The sequence below is a fragment of the Pseudorca crassidens genome, chromosome 15, assembly GCF_039906515.1.
Source record: "Pseudorca crassidens isolate mPseCra1 chromosome 15, mPseCra1.hap1, whole genome shotgun sequence".
In the NCBI taxonomy this organism is placed as follows: Eukaryota; Metazoa; Chordata; class Mammalia; order Artiodactyla; family Delphinidae; genus Pseudorca; species Pseudorca crassidens.
The window spans coordinates 67,291,904-67,310,949 of NC_090310.1; the positions used below are offsets into that span (position 1 = coordinate 67,291,904).

The 19,046-nt window shown below is 48.4% G+C and overlaps 1 protein-coding gene across 7 annotated transcripts in view; it reads left to right on the top strand.

Annotated features, from left to right (window-relative positions):
• The window catches only part of SRC (SRC proto-oncogene, non-receptor tyrosine kinase), a 56,860-nt gene that overhangs the window by 13,293 nt on the left and 24,521 nt on the right, over nt 1-19,046 (top strand). For all 7 annotated transcript variants that reach the window (XM_067708084.1, XM_067708088.1, XM_067708089.1 and 4 more), the window contains exon 2: nt 8,341-8,408. The gene's annotated coding sequence lies outside the window, so the exon portion shown is untranslated. The remainder of the gene's footprint in view (nt 1-8,340; nt 8,409-19,046) is intronic.

Sequence of the window (19,046 nt, forward strand, 5' to 3'; positions counted from 1 at the left end):
GGTGGCTTCTCTTGCTGCGGAGCATGGGCTCTAGGTGCTTGGGCTTCAGTAGTTGCAGCACGCAGGCTCAGTAGTTGTGGCTCGCGGGCTCTAGAGCACAGGCTCAGAAGTTGTGGTGCACGGGCTTAGTTGCTCCGCGGCATGTGGGATCTTCCCGGACCAGGGCTTGAACCCGTGTCCCCTGCACTGGCAGGCGGATTCTCAACCACTGCACCACCAGGGAAGCCCTCAGCAGGTATTTTTATCATTGTTGTTTCTGTGGGGAGTAAGGACGTGTGTGAGTCCGGGCTCTGCCCATGTCTATCCTCAGAGGTGGGCTTTGGGGGCAGGGCTGGAGTCACCGAGGTGGCCTCTTCTAGATAAATCGGCACCGTGGGATGGAGGGTCCCTGGAATCCATGCCCAGCACTGCTTTCCACCTGGGGAAACGGTCCTGAAAGGGCCACGATTGGCTCAGGGCCGTGCAGCACCGTGGGGCAGAGCCAGGCTTTACACCAGGTTCCCTGCTGCCTTGTCCTGCTCCGGCGCCGGCCACTTCCCGGCCTTGCCCTCCTGTCTCGGGCTTCTAGGCTGTGGACGGATCCTAGCGGGAAGGGATCCTGCCCTTTACAGAGCAGGGCAGGGCCTGGGGTCTGGAAAGGGATCCCCTTACTGCCCAGGAAGAAACCCAAGAGCCGCTCGGGCCAGAACAGTTCTGTCTGCACGGGGTCGGGATTAGTGGGAGTGGCGCCGTCCGCTCGCTTAGCTTCTCCCTCCCCGAGCGGCGGGTCCCGGCTCGGGCAGCACCCCTTCATCTGCCCGCCATGCCAGCCTGAGCCTGCAGCGCCCGCCCCGCCCTGGCCGCACTGGCAGAGCCGGTTTGAGGCCTGCCAGCCCTGAGTGTGTTCGCACCGGGAACACGGGACCAGACACGTTCTGGTTGCCCTGGAACACGGACAGCCCCTGGCTCATGCTTCACTCACTCCTGGCTCATGCAGCAGGCAACCCCGGTGCCCGTGCCATGCCTGCGGCCGTGCCGGGTGAGGCTCGGGGTCTACAGCTGTCTCAGACTTGCACACTGTCCCATGTAACCAGGGTGGTCAGAGGCTCTGCCACGGGGACATGCCAGGCAGTGGCAGGAGAGTGCAGTGGTCGGAGCATAGGCTGTGGGGCTGGGCAGACCTGGGGCTGAGGCCTGTATCTCTTTATCTCCTGGGGCCCTGGGTAGGACCCATTCATCCCTCCCTCCCTCCTTTCCCCCCTCCCTCTACTCCTCCCTCCCTCCCTCTATCCATCCCACCATCCTTTTCTCCCTCCCTCTCTCCTTCCATCCCTCTATCCCTCCTTCCATCCCTCCCTCCACCTACCCCTCCCTCCCACAAATATTTACTGAGCGCCACTATGTGGCAGACAATGTTCTAGAGGCTGGAGATAGAGCAAAGAACCAACCAGACAAAAATCTGTGCTCTCACAGAGCTGACATCCTGGTGGGGGAGACGAAAACACAGCAAATAAGGAAGATCTGCACGTGGTCTGTTACAACGTGATAGGTGTCACGGGTCAAACGTAAAGCTGGGAAGACTGGCTGGGTTGTACGGAATGTGTTGTAATTAGATAGGATGGCGGGCCTGGGGGTGGGGGGCGGGAGGGGAGACCTCTCCCAGAAGCTCACCTCCCAGGAGGGGAGGGAGGAGCCATGTAGCTCCCTGGGGCAAGAGAACCCAGGTAGAGGGAACAGCCAGTGCAAAGATCGGAAGCTAGTGGTAGGCTGGAGTGTTGGAGGAACAGCGAGGAGGCTAGGGGAACAGAGCAAGAGCAGGGAGGATGACAGGAGGAAGGGCCATAAGATGCGGGGGTGTCCAGCGCAGGGAGGATGACAGGAGGAAGGGCCGTAAGATGCGGGGGTGTCCAGCGCAGGGAGGATGACAGGAGGAAGGGCCGTAAGATGCGGGGGTGTCCAGCGCAGGGAGGATGACAGGAGGAAGGGCCGTAAGATGCGGGGGTGTCCAGCGCAGGGAGGATGACAGGAGGAAGGGCCGTAAGATGTGGGGGTGTCCAGTGCAGGGAGGAGGACAGGAGGAAGGGCCGTAAGATGCGGGGGTGTCCAGCTCAGGGAGGATGACAGGAGGAAGGGGCCATAAGATGCGGGGGTGTCCAGCTCAGGGAGGATGACAGGAGGAAGGGCCGTAAGATGCGGGGGTGTCCAGGGAGGGCCTCTGGACCCTTCTGATGTTGGCTCTTTCCTCCCAGTGAGGCGGGGGCCGCAGGAGGCCTTCTGAGAGCACCTGGCTGCTGTGTGGCGAGCAGACTGGGGGCTGAGGGTGGAGACAGGCGGACCAGAGGGACGACTGCATTGGTCCAGCGAGGGGAAGGGGTGACAATGGTTGGCCCAGGCTAAGGCAGTTGATGGGGCTGTGGGGGGTCCAACATTGTTTTGCATTATTTTATTTCATCTTCCTTTTTAAACTCTTTATTATGGAAGCATATTAGTATAACAAACCCCATGAACCTGTCACTGAGCCCCAAGTACCGCCCATGGCCAGGCCTGGCCCCTCCAAACCTGTTCTGTGCCACTCCCTTCCTGTGTCATTTTATTTATTTATTTTTTGCAGTACGCGGGCCTCTCACTGTTGTGGCCTCTCCCGTTGCGGAGCACAGGCTCCGGACGCGCAGGCTCAGCGGCCATGGCTCATGGGCCCAGCCGCTCGCGGCATGTGGGATCTTCCCGGACTGGGGCACGAACCCGTGTGCCCTGCATCGGCAGGTGGACTCTCACCCGCTGCGCCACCAGGGAAGCCCCCTTCCTGTGTCATTTTAAAGCAAATCCCGCACGCATGTCTTCCTTCACGTGCAAATCTTTCAGTATGTATCTCTAAAAGATAAGACTCATGTTGAGAAAGTAGCCACAAAAACCATAATCTACCTGAAAGAAATACACAGTAGTTCCTTAATATCAGCAAAATCCCCTTCGTCCCCAGATATATTTTGAGGTGAAGCTGATGCCTCCGGGCCTCCCTGTCTTTGCCGTTTTAAAGCGAGATTCATAACGGCCCCTCCTCCCAGGCTGTTGTGAGATAATCCAGGTAAAATACTGAGCACCGGGCCTGGCATACAGTAGGTGCTCAACAGGTGCCAGCTGCTACTCTTATTGGTTAATGGCAAATACTTACGGCACATTTGCTAAGGTCTGGGCTCTGTTCTAAGCCCTTTACAAATATGACTTCATTTAATCCTCACAACAATCCTTGGAGGTAATTATTATTTTTGTCCCTATTTTATAAGTGAGGAAATGTAGGCACAGAGAGGTAGAATAACTTTTCCAAGGTCACACAGCTAGGAAGGGTCAGAGCTAGGTTTTGAACCCAGACAGTACAACTTTTTTTTTTTTTGGCTGCACCGCACAGCTTTCGGGTCACAGTTCCCCGACCAGGGATTGAACCCAGGCTATCACAGTGAAAGCGCTGAGTCCTAACCACTGGACCGCCAGGGAAGTCCCCAAGCAGTACAACTCTTAGTCCCCATGTGATGGAGGCTATGTGAGCCCAGAAAAAGAGAAGTATCTCTCTCAGTTGGAGGGTAGGCAAGGTCAAGTATGACCTGTGGTCAGGCCCGTAGGGTGCCCTGGAGTTCATGGGGGGCAGGGGGAGGTGGGTGGTGAAGCCTCAGGAGAGGAAACAGCGCGTGCAAAGGGCTGGAGGCTGGAGGGTAATTACGAGTCCAGGGAGGGTTAAGTGGTGGGGAGGAGGGAGCGTACAGCAGACGCCCCTCCACCCTTGGCCTTGATCCCGTGAACAGCCCGTAGGAGCATTAAGGGTTTTGGCTCTCTTGCTGACCACTGTGCTCAACTCAGGCTTGGATGCCTTCTCCCCCAGAGACCTGCCAGAGCCCCCATTTCATGGATGAATAAAGGAAGGCCTGGACCTTCCTGAGGTCACATGTCCAGGGTGGCACCTGTGAGCTTTGAGTGTGTGGGGTTGAGCACAGGGCCGACAGTGTCGAGGGGCCTGGCCGCCAGGTGCTTCTGCCCACCTGTGTCCCTGGACGGAGCTCCTGCGTGGGTGTGGGCGGGGGCGGGGACGAGGGGGCACTATGTGTTCCCAGAGCAGGGAAGCAGCCAGAGCTGCTGGCAGGAATAGCGGGCACCGTGGGCAGGGGCCGGCTGGCATCTGTCCCCCCAAGGCCTGTCGGCCATCAGCCAGCGGGGGTGGAACCACGGGGGCGAGGCCTGGGAGACATGACCTTGGAGAGGCTGGGAGAGAGCAAGACGTGTCACCTCAGTGTTCCCTGTGGTCACCACTGATGCTGGGGGTCTGTTAAGGAATCCTTGGCATGCCAGGGCCTTTGTCCAGGTGCAGATGCTGAGGCCCAAGAGGGGGTGTGACTTGCCGAGGTCACATGGAGATTCTGATGGAGGCCTTCCACTTAGCCACATGGTGGCCAGCCCTCATCTGGCCGGGCCAGGTGGTGTCTGGTTGGGTCCCTGGGACTTGCCTAGCCTGTGGTCCTTTGGGGCTAGCATCTCCTCTTCTAGCTCCTCCTCAGCCCAGCGCTCCTGGGCCTGGTGCCCCAAGAATCTTATCTTCAGTCCGGGTCCCAGTCCCACACCCTCATTCAAGAGCTGGCCCCCGCCTTGCTGTGTGACCTGAGGCTGACTGCTCTCCTCTCTGAGCCTCCACTTCCACATCTGTGAAGGGGGAGATCTCCCAAAGCTCTCTGAGATCAGGGCTGTGGCCTCCTGGCCTGTGAGCTGCCCTCCCCATCCACCTGCCAGGCTGCCTGGCCTGGATTCTGGGGTAGAGGGTGTCAGGGGGGTGGGGTGTCAGTGAAACCTCCCAACCCTGCCAACCTCACCAGCCCCAAAGATGCTCCATGGCAGGAGGAAGTGCCCTTCCTCTTGGGTGGGGGCCTTGGAGAAGGAAGACAGTGGGTGTGGGGGAGATGGAGGTACCCACTGTGTGCCTGTCTTTCCCCCCATTTCGCTGCTGGAGAAACTGAGACTACATGACTTAAACTGACATGGCTCTTTGCCTTTCTTTAAATGGTCCCACCTCTGGGCCTTTGGCCAAGTAATCCCTTCTGCCTGGATCATGCTTCCCCTTCCTCTTTTCACAAACTGCTCACCCTTTGGACCTTAGCTGAGATGTCCCCTCCTCTGGGAAGTCCACCATGGTTTAGGTGTCTCCTCTGAAGCTGATCACTGCGCTCTGATAGGATCACTGTGGGATGAAGCCTCAGTAACCTCCCCCCCCCGCCCCCATCCCTCCCAGCACACTCAGGGGCCTGAGAAAATCTTCATGGGCTTCTCTCTCAAATTTTCAGGTCTTTCTGACCTAAATTGCTGGACGGGTCCCTCTCGGGGCCTCCCTCCGACCTCCTCGTGCCTGGACCAAAAGCCCGCAGCGACCCAGTTAAGCTGGAACCCACTCAGTCCAGACCTGCACAGCTGACCTTCCTGCCTCAGGGCCTTTGCACTCCACTTCCTGGCTGGGGCAGTTTCCTGGAGCCCTGTGTGCTCATGTGTAAAATGACTGTGGCCATAGCTTGTTCCAAGGCTGTTGGGAGCATGGAACGGGTGGTGTGAACCCCAGGTGGGAGGGCGTGAGGGGGAAAGGTGTGGTCTCCACACCGCCATCAGCATGCCCCATTCCACCCCACCAGCCTGCACTGGAGCAGCCAATGGTGTTGAGTTCTGGGGAGGGGGCTGAGCTGGCCGTGGCCCTGGCTTCTTCCTTGGGTCCTTCCCAAGTGACCCAAGGGGTGGCAGCCCCCCTTCAGGGAGAAGCTCAGAGAGGGAGGAACTTGTCACTTAGCTGCTAAGAGGCGGGATTTTAATCACATCATTTAACCTGTCTGTGTTTCCGTTTCCTCTTCTGTAAAATGGGGTGATAAGAATGGCACATAGGAAAAAAAAAAAGAATGGCACATAGGGACTTCCCTGGTGGTCCAGTGGTTAAGACTCTGCGCTTCCCTTGCAGGGGGTGCGGGTTTGATCCTTGGTCGGGGAACTAAGATCCTGCATGCCACACGGTGCGGCCAAAAAAAAAAAAAAAAAAGCGCTAAACGAATATTAGCTGTTGCTACTGCCCTTATTCTTATTACTGTCATTATTGATGTTCCCCTGCTCTGAAGCAGGACTCCCTTCTATATTCCGAAACCACTTGTAGAAAAACACGTCAGTTGAGCACGTCATTCTTTTGAGAGTCTGAAGGAAGAAAGGGAATCAGAAGATTCCTGCCTACGTGTGGGAGGCTCCAGGGGAGGCAGGAAAGGGTCACAGCCCCCACTTTTGGGATGGGCATGATGGGCCGGCACCCTCTCCCACGCTCCTCCAGCCTCAACTTCCTCCCCTGTGGACACAGGCCAGTGCTGGTGGTACCTGCCCCCTAGGGCTGTTGTGAGGAGGGTGGGGCATCAGCTGGGGACCTAGCTTTGGAGGTTCAGAAGGGTGACAGGTTCATTCCGTAAGTGGTCCTTCTTGGGCTGTGTGGCCTTGGGCCAGCCACTCCCCCTATCTTGGCCTCCATTACCCTAGTAGAAAAAGGACTGACTGAGGGCCCTGCTTAGTCCCTGGTGTAATAACTCCCTTCGAGAGCCCAGCTGGGACTGGTGCCCTTGGGGAGAGGGGCCAAAGTGGCCTGGGGCCAGGAGAGCCAGGATCCCCGGCTGGTCCTCTGCTGTCTTGGATGGTGGCCTGGGCAGCTGACTTGGCTTTTCTGAGCCTCTCTCTGTTGCCTTCTCTGGGAGATGGGGGCTGATCGTCCCTATGAAGCAGGGTCCTGGTGGGAACTGGAGAGCTAAACAATAACAATGGAAATAATAAGGTAGCAGTGGTGGTCGCGCCCCCCCCCCCCCCCCCCCACCTTTATCCAGCATGGCCTGCGTGCCCAGGGCACACGTGGTTAGCTCATTTGCTCTTGCAACTGTCTGGGGTGATTATGGATGTCTCCATGGTACTGAAGGAGGCTTTGGTTGACTTGCCCAGAGTTCTCCCAGGGCCACAGCAGGAGCCCCCTTAACCAGGATGCTGCAACCCGCCTGACTCTGATGGGTGCCTGATGGGACCTTTTTGCTTCCTCCTCTCCAGAGGCAGGACAGATGGACTCAAATGGGCTGTGTCCCTCCTGCCGCCCCTCCCCCCCATTCCCCACACAACCACCACCACCCACTCCTCCCACCCCCGGTTGGGCCACTGTTATCAGGAGACATTCCTGGACTGGCTGAGAACAGCTTCCACCTTGGGTGCTTTTGAGAAGGGATGTGACTGCTGATACAGGCCCTGGCAGTGGCTCCCTTGGGCGATGGGCCCTGGGACCTGAGGCTACGGAGCCCAGACAATCCGAGTCTGCCTGCCGATGCTGTCTCTTATGAGCCGTGTGACCTTAGGCAAGTAACTTGACCTCTCTGGACCTCAGTTCCCTCATCTGCAAAATGGGGCTGACCACATAGGACTGCAGAGGGTTCACCTGGGCTCGTAGATGTAGTGCACTTCTCAGCATGGTGCCTGGCACACAGGAGTCTCTCTACCCATCAGCCAGGTGCTGTTATCATCTGAGAACCAGTTGTCCCTCCTCTTTGTTGGGGACCCCAGTTTAGATGGCATCTTTATGCACCTTCTGATGAGTGCACATTGGGATGGCCCTTGTGGGCTTTCTCTTCTCCAGGCTCGTGGGACATGGGAAGGGTGGAGCTGGGAGAGGACCTTTCCAGAAGTTGAGAAGGTGCTGTGTGACCTTAGGTAGCCTCTCTCCCTCTCTGAGCCTCCTTTTCCTGGTCTGCTCTATGAACACTTGGACCTGGGTGAGGCTCTGCCCCAGCCCCTTGTTGTCTTCACACTCTCTGTAATTCCTCCCTTCGATGGTCCAGCTACTTGGCTTTGTCTGTCTTTCCTATGAGAGTGTCTGGCACATAGTCGGTGCTCAGTTGAGCTCTGTTGAAGGAGCCAGTGAATGAACGACTGAGCGAATACCCAGGGCTTTCCTACCTCCAGGCCTTTGCCTGCACAGCTCCCTCTGCCAGAGGCACAGCCCCCAGTTATCTCTATTTGTGGACCTCCTTCTCGACCTTGAAGCCCTTCTCAAATGCTGCCTCCCCCAGGAATCCTTTCCCAGTTCCTCCCAGTTGGAGGGGATTGCTGATGCTCTGAACACTTGGTCCCAAGTCTCCCTGGTGGCACTTGTTAACAATCCACCCTGGTGTACGTAGTAACGTATTAATAACCAGCAGGAACCATGCACCTACTGCTAGGAGCCAGACACAGACACGGTGGGGAGCCCTGTGCGTGTGTGCGTGCCGGGCCTTGTCTTATTTAATCCTTCACAACAACTTTGCAAGGCAGATACTATTATTATCCCTCTCTTTGCAGAGCACAGAGGCTCAGAGAAGTGAAGTGACTTCCCAGCTATGAGAGAGAGCACCAGGATCTGATACCAGGTAAACCTGTCTTTTTTCTTTCTTTCTTTCTTTTTAAATTAGTTTTTATTGGAGTATAGTTGATTTACAATGTTGTTTTAGTTTCTGCTGTACAGCAAAGTGAATCAGTTATACATATATATATATATATATATATATATATATATATATATATGCACTCTTTTTTAGATTCTTTTCCCATACAGGTCATTACGGAGTATTGAGTAGAGGTCCCTGTGCTATACAGTAGATTCTTATTAGTTATCTATTTTATATATAGTAGTGTGTATATGTCAACTTTTGTCTTAAAAAGGAAAGAAAAAGCATTAACACACACAGTAAACAATAACTCAAACAGTACAGAAGAAGGCAGGGAAAAGTAAACCTCTCTGGCACCCAGGTCTCCTTGCTGGAGGCAGCCATGGGAGGAGTTTCTGGTGTGTTCTTGCAGGGAGTCCAGGCATATGTAAGCGTGGATATTAGAAAAAATAGTTTAAAAACCTCAAGTGATCGTGCATGGTATCCTCAGCTCTACATGTGACTGTTTGCTCTTGACAGTGTGCCTTGGAGGTCATTTAGTGCCGCTTCTTTCTTTTTCCTGATTGCATAGTATTCATTGTGTGGATGGAGACCATGCTTTATTTAATTAGAGAAGACTACTTTTGGTTGTTTCCAGCCTTTTGCTTATTGCAGACCGTTCTGCAATGCATATCTTCCATCGTGTGCTTAGTGTTCACGTGTGGAGATACCTCTAGGATTAATCCCAAATTGCAGTGTCCGAGAATGTGTGCAGTTGTAATTTTGTTAGATATGTCCAGAGGGTCCTTCACGGAGGTGGCACTGATGTACCTTCACACCACATCCTCTTCTTCCCCTCGCTCTCACCAACACAGATTGATCTAGAATTTGGGGATCTGCCAATCTAATAGATGAACAGTGGCCTCTGGTGTAGTGTTGTTATGTTTTTTTTTAAACATGGCTTTATTGAGATAGAATTCACATACCAGACAATTCACCCATTTAAAGTGTACAGTTTATTTATTTTGTATGTATCTATGTATGTATGTATTTATTTATTTGAATTTTTGTTGGAGTACAGTTGATTAACAATGTGTTAGTTTCTGCTGTACAGCAAAATGAATCAGTTATACGTATGTAAATTTTTTTTTTAGCTTCTCTTCCCATATAGCTCATTACAGAGTATTGAATAGAGTTCCCTGTGCTATACAGTAGGTCCTTATTAGTTATCTCTTTTATATATAGTAGTGTGTATATGTCAGTCCCAACCTCCCAATTTATCCCTCCCCCAAAGGGTACAATTTAATGGTTTTTAGTGTAGTCACAGAGTTGTACAATCATCACCACAATTTTAGAACAATTTCATCACTCCCCAAAAGAAATTGCGTAACCCATTTAGTCAGTCTCCACTGCCCCTCAAACCTTCCTCCCCCCAGCCCCAGGTGACAACTAGTTTACTTTATGTTTCTATAGATTTGCTTATTCTGGAACTTTCATGTAAATGGAATCATACAATACCTAGTCTTTTGTGTCTGGCTTCTTTCACTTAGCATGTTTTCGAGGTTCACCCATGTTGTAGCATGTATCAGTACTCCATTCCTTTTTCTTGCCAAATAATATTCTGTTATATGGATATACCACATTTATTTACCCATTCATCCATTGATGGACATATGGTTGTTTCCACTTTTTGGCTATTATGAATAATGCTTCTATGGACACTCATGTTCAAGTTTTTATGTGGATATGTTTGCTTTTCTCTTGGGTCTATAACTAGGAGTGGGACTTCTGGGTCATATGGTAACTCTATATTTAACCTTTTGAGGGACTGCCAGACTGTTTTTTCAAAACAGCTATACCATTTCACATTCCCACCAGTAATGTATGAAGTTTCCAATTTCTCTACATCCTTGCCAACAACTTGTTGTTTTCTATCTTTTTAATTACAGCCATCCTAGTGGGTGTGAAGTGGTATCACATTGCGGTTTTGATTTGCATTTTCCTGATGACTAATAATGTTGAGCATCTTTTCATGCAGTTACTAGCCATATATTTTCTTTGGAGAAATGTCTATTCAGATCTTCTGTCCATTTTTAAGTTGGGTCATTTCTCTTTTTGTTTGTTGAGTTGTAAAAGATCTTTATATATTCTAGATACAAGTCCCTTATCAGATATATGGTTTGCAAATATTTTCTCCCATTTGGTGGATTCTTTTTACCTTCTTGATGGTGTCCTTTGACACACAAACGTTTTTAATTTTTTTTTGTAAATTTATTTATTTTATTGATTTATTTTTGGCTGCATTGAGTCTTCGTTGTTGTGCATGGGCTTTTTCTAGTTGTGGCAAGCGGGGGCTACTCTTTGTTGCAGTGTGCGGGCTTCTCATTGCGGTGGCTTCTCTTGTTGCAGAGCACGGGCTCTAGGTGTGTGGGATTCAGTAGTTGTGGCACACGGGCTCAGTAGTTGTGGTGTACGGGCTTAGTTGCTCCGTGCCATGTGGGATCTTCCCGGACCAGGGCTCAAACTCGTGCCCTCTGCATTGGCAGGTGGATTCTTAACCACTGTGCCACCAGGCAAGTCCAAACGTTTTTAATTTTCGTGAAGTTCAGTTTATCTATTTTTTCTTTTGCTGCTTGTGTCATGACTAAGAAACTATTTTGATCCAAAGTGGGGAAATTTATGCCTGTATTTTCTTATAAGATTTTTAAAGTTTTATCTTGTACATTTAGATTTGTGATCCACTGTGAGTTAATTTTTGTGTAGGGTTTGAGGAAGGTGCCCAACTTCCTTCTTCTGCCTGAGTGTATCCAGTTGTTCCTGCAGCATTCATTGAAAAGATTCTTCTTTCTCCATTTAATTATATTGGCACCCTTGTCAAAAGTCAATTGACCATAAATGTGAGTGTTTATTGCTGGATTGATTTATAAGTCTATCCTCATACCAGTACCACACTGTCTTGATTTCCAGAGCTTTGCAGCAAGTTTTGAAATTGAGAAGTGTGAGCCCTCAGGCTTTGTTTCTGTTTTTCAAGATTGTTTTTTCTATTCTGGGTCCCTTGACTGTCCATATGAATTTTAGGGTCAGTTTGTCAATTTTTGCAAAGAAGCTAGCTGGGATTTTGTTTGAGATTGTGTTGACTCTAGATTAGTTTGGGGACTATTGCCATCTTAATAATGCATAGTCTTCCAATCCATGAACATGGGATGTCTTTCCATTTATTTAGTTCTTTAATTTCTTTCAACAATTTTTGTTGTTTTCAGAGTATATGTTTTGCACTTCTTTTGTTAATCTTATTCCTAAGTCTTCTTTTGATATTGTAATTTATTTTCTTAATTTTATTTTTGGATTGTTTATTGCTAGTGTATAGAAATACAATTTATTTTTATATACTAATCTTGTACCTTGCAAGTTGCTGAACTTGTTTATTCTCATAATTTTTTTAGTGGAATCCTTAGGAATTTTTATATACAAGGTTATGTCATCTACAAATAAAGAAAATTTTACTTCTTCCTTTCCAATCTGGATGTCTTTTATTTCATCTTCTTCCTTTATTGCCCTGGTTGGAACCTCCGGTACAATGTTGAATAGAACTGGTGAGAGCAGACATCCTTGTCTTGTTTCTGAGGGGGAAAGCATTCAGTCTTTCCCCATTAAGTATGTTGTTAGATATGGCTTTTTCATAGATGCCCTTTGTCAGGTTGAAGAAATTCCCTTCTATTCCTAGTTTGGTGAGTGTTTTTATCATGAAAGGGTGTTGGATTTTGCCAAACACTTTTTCTTTATCTACTGTGATTATTGTATAGTTTTTGTCCTTTATTTTATTGGTATGGTATATTACATTGATTGATTTTCAGAAGTTAAACCAACCTTGTATGCTTGGGGAAAATCTCACTTGGTCATGATGTATAATTCTTTTTATATGTTGCTGGATCCAGTTTGCTAGTATTTTGTTGAAGATTTTCACATCTTATAGTCATAAGAGATAATGGTCTGTAGTTTTCTTTTCTTATGATGTCTTTGTTTGGCTTTGGTGTTAGGGTAATACTGGCTTCATAGAATGAGTTGAGAAGTGTTCCCAAGAGAAGAATTGGTATTAATTCTTATTTATCTGTTTGGTAGAATTCACCAGTGAAGCCACCTGGGCTTGAGTTTTTCTTTGTGACATGTTTTAAAATTACTAATTCAATCTCTTTACTTGTTTTAGCTTTATTTAAAATTTCTATTTCTTCTTAGTTTCAGTAGTTTGTGTTTTCTTAGGTATTTGTCCATTTTATCCAAGATATCTAATTTGTTGGCATGGCATGGCATTGTTCATAGCATTTCCTTAAAATCTTCTTTATTTCTGTAAGATTTGTAGTTGTCCTCTCTTTCATTCCTGGGCTTAGTAATTTGAGTCTTCTCCCTTTTTTTCTTGCTCAGAACAATTTTCTTGTTTGTCAATTTTGTTAAGCTTTTCAAAGAACAAACTTTTGGTTTTGTTGATTTTTCTCTATAGTTTTTTATTTTCTATTTCACTAATTTCTGCTATAATCTTTATTTCCTTCCTTTCACTTGCCTTAGGATTAGTTTGCTCTTCTTTTTTTTTTTTGTTTTTTTGCTAGTGTCTTAAGGTGGAAGTTTAGGTTACTGATTCAAGATCTTTCTTCTTTTTTAATATAGGCATTTACAGCTGTACATTTCCCTTTAAGTTCTACTTTACTGCATCCCATACATTTTGATAAGTTGTGTCTTCATTTTCATTAATCTCAAAGTATTTTCTACTTTTTTGGGTGGTTTCTTCTTTGACTCATTGGTTATTAGGTGTATTAATTTTCACATATTTGTAATTTCCCAAATTTATTTCTGTTACTGATTTCTTTCTTTTTTTTTTTTGCGGTATGCGGGCCTCTCACTGTTGTGGCCTCTCCCATTGTGGAGCACAGGCTCCGGACGCGCAGGCTCAGCGGCCATGGCTCACGGGCCCAGCCGCTCCACGGCATGTGGGATCTTCCCGGACTGGGGCACGAACCCGTGTCCCCTGCATCGGCAGGCAGACTCTCAACCATTGCGCCACCAGGGAAGCCCTGTTACTGATTTCTTAATTCATTTCATTGTGATCAGAAACATACTTTGTATGATTTCACTCCTTTTAAATTTATTGAGGCTTGTTTTATGGCTTAGCATATGGTCTATCCTGGAGAATATTCCATGTGCACTTGAGAAGAATGTGTATTCTGCTGTTGCTGGGTGGCTTGTGTAGTTTTAATGTGATTTATTTTCTAAGTGAGATTGCGCATCTTCTCACATGTTTAAGTACCATTTCATTTGCTGTAAACTATCTGTGGTTATATTTCTTATTTTATGGGGGCTCATTATATATTAAGGGAAAAAAAACTTTGCCTATCTATGAGTTACAAATGTTTTCCTAGTTTTTGGTTTGTCTTGTGAACTTATGATGTTTATCAAGCCGTGCAGACGTTTTGGATTTTTATGTAGATTGATGTATTATTTCAAAAATGATTTTTAGGTTTTTTGGTCATGTTTAGAAATGCTTTTCCCATTCTGGGATTGGAAAACTTATTCTCCCACCTTATTTTAGAGCTTTATGGTTTTATTTTTGTGTGGTTTAAATATGGTTGGTCTGGAATTTATAGGCATGTGGAGTGAGATTGAGATACAGCTTTGTTTCCTGGTGGCAGATCATTGGTCCCAACTCTGTCTTAAAAATAGTCTACCTTTTTCTCACTGTTATGAAATGCTACTTTCATAATATATTAAATTTCCGTATGTTTGGGGACAATTTTTGGACCCTCTTTTCTGCTCCATTAATTTATATATTTTTGTAGTGATATCACACAGTTTTAATTATTGTGACTTTACAGTAAGTTTTACTACCTGATTGGACTATTTTCTCTTTGTTACTCTTCTTTTTAAGGTTTTTCTGGCTATTCTTTCTTTTTTTAAAAAAAAATAATTATTTTTTTTGCTGCGTTGGGTCTTCATTGCTGTGCACGGGCTTTTTCTAGTTGCGGTGAGTGGGGGCTACTCTTTGTTGCAGTGCACCAGCTTCTCATTGCGGTGGCTTCTCTTGTTGCGGAGCACAGGCTCTAGGCATGTGGGCTTCAGTAGTTGTGGCACACGGACTCAGTAGTTGTGGCTTGCGGGCTCTATCTAGAGCACAGGCTCAGCAGTTGTGACGCGTGGGCTTAGTTGCTCCGCGGCATGTGGGATCTTCCCGGGCCAGGGCTTGAACCCGTGTCCCCTGCATTGGCAGGCGGATTCAACCACTGTGCCACCAGGGAAGTCCCATTCCTGGCTATTCTTATACATTTACTCATAAACTTTAAAATTGACCTGCTTAGTTAGAAAAAAATCCTGTTGGGGTTTTATTGGGATCACATTCAATTTGTAGATTTACTTAGGAAGAATCGATATTTTTGCAATGCTTAGCTTTCTTTTTTTTTTTTTTTTTTTCTGCCCACGCCGCACAGCTTGCAGGACCCCAGTTCCCCGACCAGCGATCAAACCCGGGCCCTTGGCAGTGAGAGCTCAGAGTCTCAACCACTAGAATGCCAGGGAATTCCCATGCTAAGCTTTCTTTCATTTTATTTCCTGATTGCTGTTGGTACATAGCTACATTATTGATTTTTGGATATTACATTTAATTTCCTTCTGCTTTACTTAATTCACTTTTTGTTCAATAGTTTTATAGAAGATTCTTTTGGATTTCTCAGATCTATATTGATAACAGCTGCAACTGATGATACTCATCTTCTGTTTTCCAATTCCATCCATTTCTTTTTCTTAGCTCATTGCACTGGCAAGCATCTTAGAGCAAGGTTAACTAGTGGACATGCTTGTCTTTTCTGGACTCTTTCCCTGTGAAGTGGCTTTTGTAGGCCTTGGTTCCAATCAACTCTACCAGACAATCTCTCCAGGGCCATGCACAGGGCTTTACACACAGTTGGAATTTTGGAAGCCTTTGCCTACTTGTAAGAGTGGTTAGAAAAGAGAGCAAGGATCTGAAGAGAGGTCTTCCACAGTGGTGATAATAATAGCTAGTATTTATTGAGCACTTCCTATGTTCCAGGCACTTTATCAGTATTACCTCATGTTTTCCCCTCAAGCCCAATCATATAGGAGCAATTACACAGATTCCCATTTTTGATAAGGGGTAAACTGAGGCCCCTTGGAGGCTGCATGACCAGGAAATGGCAAGTTGGCATCTGAACCTGGCATTCTGGCTCCAGGCTTTCCATGATGCTTCTTCTTCCTTGGAGGGTCCAGAGATATGGATGGTGATGTCGGAGGTTGACCTCTGACCTGTGTTGCCTCTGTGTTAGGGAGGTGGAGATGGTGGAATGGTGGGGGTACCTAGGGCAGGGAGGGTATCAGCACAGTGGGTGGGGCACCAGAGGTGCCTTCTGACTGTACTCTCCTGACCCTCGAGCATCCCAACTCTGCTGCACTTGCTTGCTGTATGGCCTTAGGCAAGGCTTTGGCTTCCATGAACTTTGGTCCCATCTGTAAAGTGGATGTAGTTATAGTCCCTACTTCACTGTGCTGTGGGGACAATTGAGTATCAACTGCATGCAACGTGCTCAGTTCTGTGCTTGGCATTCAAGGCCCTGCCACTAACTCTTGCTTCCTCTTGCGTTGCTCCTCTTGTCACCTGTAACGGTAATAACAGCAAACAACAGTGAGCGCTGTTTATCAAGCACTTATTCTCTGCCTGGCACATGGACTCTCACTTAATTCTCAGATGTTAAGTTTATTATTACCCCCATTTTATTTTTTTATCTGTTTATTATCTGTCATTTTTTATACATCTTTATTGGAGTATAATTGCTTTAGAATGTTGTGTTAGTTTCTGCTGTATAACAAAGTGAATCAGCTATACATATACATATATCCCCATATCCCCTCCCTCTTGAGCCTCCCTCCCACCCACCCTATCCCACCCCTCTAGGTGGTCACAAAGCACCGAGCTGATCTCCCTGTGCTATGCAGCAGCTTCCCACTAGCTACCTATTTCACACTCGGTAGTGTATATACGTCAATGCTTCTCTCTCACTACGTCCCAGCCTCCCCTTCCCCCACCCTGTGTCCTCAAGTCCATTCTCTATGTCTGCATCTTTATTCCTGTCCTGCCCCTAGGTTCTTCAGAACCTTTTTTTTTTTTTTTTAGATTCCATATATATGCGTTAGCATATGGTATTTGTTTTTCTCTTAGTGACTTACTTCACTCTGTATGACAGACTCTAGGTCCATCCACCTCACTACAAATAACTCAATTTCATTCCTTTTTATTACGCCCATTTTAAAGATAAGGAAACTGAGAGGTGAAGTGACTTGCCCAAGAAGATTTAGCTAGTAAGTAGTGGAGCCAGGATTTGAACCCAGGTCTGACTGGAGTCCTCACTCTCAACTCCTAAGCTCCTGGCCTCCCCTCCACTCTTAGAAGAGGTGGAGGTGACCTTCTTCAGAGTCAGGAAGGAAGGAGCGGGTATGACCTGACTGAACTACAGTTTTTTCTGGACTCTTCTGGATGTTGTAAGTAGCTGTGCCTAGGGGCATAGCCTAGGCAAAGGCCAGGAGGTGAGAGGGTAGGGGGCCCACGGGAGGAGGCCACAGCCCCAGCTCCACAGGGCCGCGTGGACCCAGCTGAAGGGTTTAGGCCTCATCCAGAGGGGAATGATGGGGAGCTTTTGGATTAAATATTGTGAAGAATTTGGACTCCTTCCAGAACGTTCTCTAAACCTTACGGCACATGTGTGTGCACGTCTGCACATACACACACATACACATTCACATGCTAATTTTCTTTACAGAAATAATTGTAGTTCATGTGTACTACGTTCCAGGCACCCCACTCAGGCCTTGTCTGCATTCTCTTTAATCCTCTCACCAACCCTTTGACATAGGTAGCACTATTGCCCCCATTTTCTAGATGAGGAAACTGTGGCCCCGAGTGGCCCAGAGGACGTTCTACACTGCCATCTTCCTCTTCCCAGGCCACACCGAGCTCTCATTCTGTTTGTTTATCTGCACAGCTGTCCACTTGATGAACAGACCAGCATTTATTTGTCCAGTCCCCCTCTGCTAAACACTTAGGTCTTTTCCAGTTTTCCGTGAACAGTGTTGAGCAGGGGCCCTATTTGTTTGTGCGCGTTACAGAGATGCCTCTGGTTGCTGGACGAGGGCGCCCTGGAGGGGCCCCCACTGCTGTCCCAGGTCAGGACGACAGGGGCCTGGCCTGAGGGAGTGGAGATGGGGTGTGGGGAGGGATGCATTTGAGGAAGATTGGCGGGGAGGACGGGCGAACCAGCCCTGAGATGGAGACATGGGGTGAGGGGAAGTCATAGAGGGAGATGCCAAGTTAGTTTGGGACCCGCTGAGCACGAAGCGCTGGGGACACTGATGGGGAGGTGCTATAGAGCATCCCAGTACCTCTCACGGTAGCGATAGCTCAGGCCTTCTGTCCGGAGCCTGTGGTCAGCAGCAGCTCCCCAGAGGAAAGGGGCTACCTTCCTCTGGGAGCCTCAGACACCCCGAGTATGGAGCCCCCCCACTTCCTCTTGGACCCCAAGGATATATCTCTGCCTTGGAGTGAGCAAGTGGCGGAAAAGATGTGGGGAGTTGTCCCTTCTCAAATGGGCAGCTCATGGTGACTTAGCGTTTGGGCTCTGAGACAGGGTCCTGCCTCAAGAAAGGAGACCACGGTCTGGAAGGGCGGTCTCTCTCAAGGTCACACAGCACAGCGGGCAGCCCTGCAGGGACTAGATCCCACCCTAAATGTGCTGTCCCTCCTCTAGCACACTCTGCTATGTCAAAGCTTGAAGTCTTGGGCTTTCTATAGGAATGGGGCTAGGCTGCCTTATCCACTCACACCCCATCTTACTGTTCATGTGAAAGAGAGGTCCGGAGGGCAGGAGGTGGGCCCTGTGAGCAGCTCCTGATTCCTGCCGCCCAGTGTGGTTTCATGTCCCCACTTTTTTTCGTTCTCACCCTCACTGTGTTATCTCAGGCAGGTGCCTCAACCTTTCTGTGCTTCTGCTTCCTCATCAGTAAAATAGGGACACTATTAGTATCTACTTCCTAGATTATCATGGGGATTTGATGAGTCAATATTTGCAAAGTGCTCAGAGCAGGGCCCAGTACAAGGTCCAGGCTCTGGGAGTGTTTGAATATTGCAGAATGATACTTGGTCTCTACAACATGGCATTGCAGGAACAAAGCAGGATGCAAATCATGTCTGTGCTCATTTAGTCTTTTGTCTATTCTGCAAATATTTCAGAGCACCTAGTAGGGATATGGAGATGGGTCCGACCCGGTCCTTCCCGCAGGGAGCTTAGAGTCAAGGGCACTAGATGGATCCCAATATACAGTCCTATGTTCATATGATGCCGGAAGGAAATGCACCGCCATGCCCAGGGGCTTGTCCACTGGAGGCAGGTTGCCAGCGTGCCACAGCATCTCAAGCATGTTCCGTGTACTTCCTCATGGATTCTCCCAGCAGCCCTATGACATGGGTACTGTTGTTATCCTCAGTTGACAGAGAAGGAAACTGAGGCACAGGGTCCCACACTGGGCTTGTAGGGCTGGGATTCACACACAGGTAGTCTGCTCCAGTACTCTGGCCCTTAACCTCGACCTGCCCAC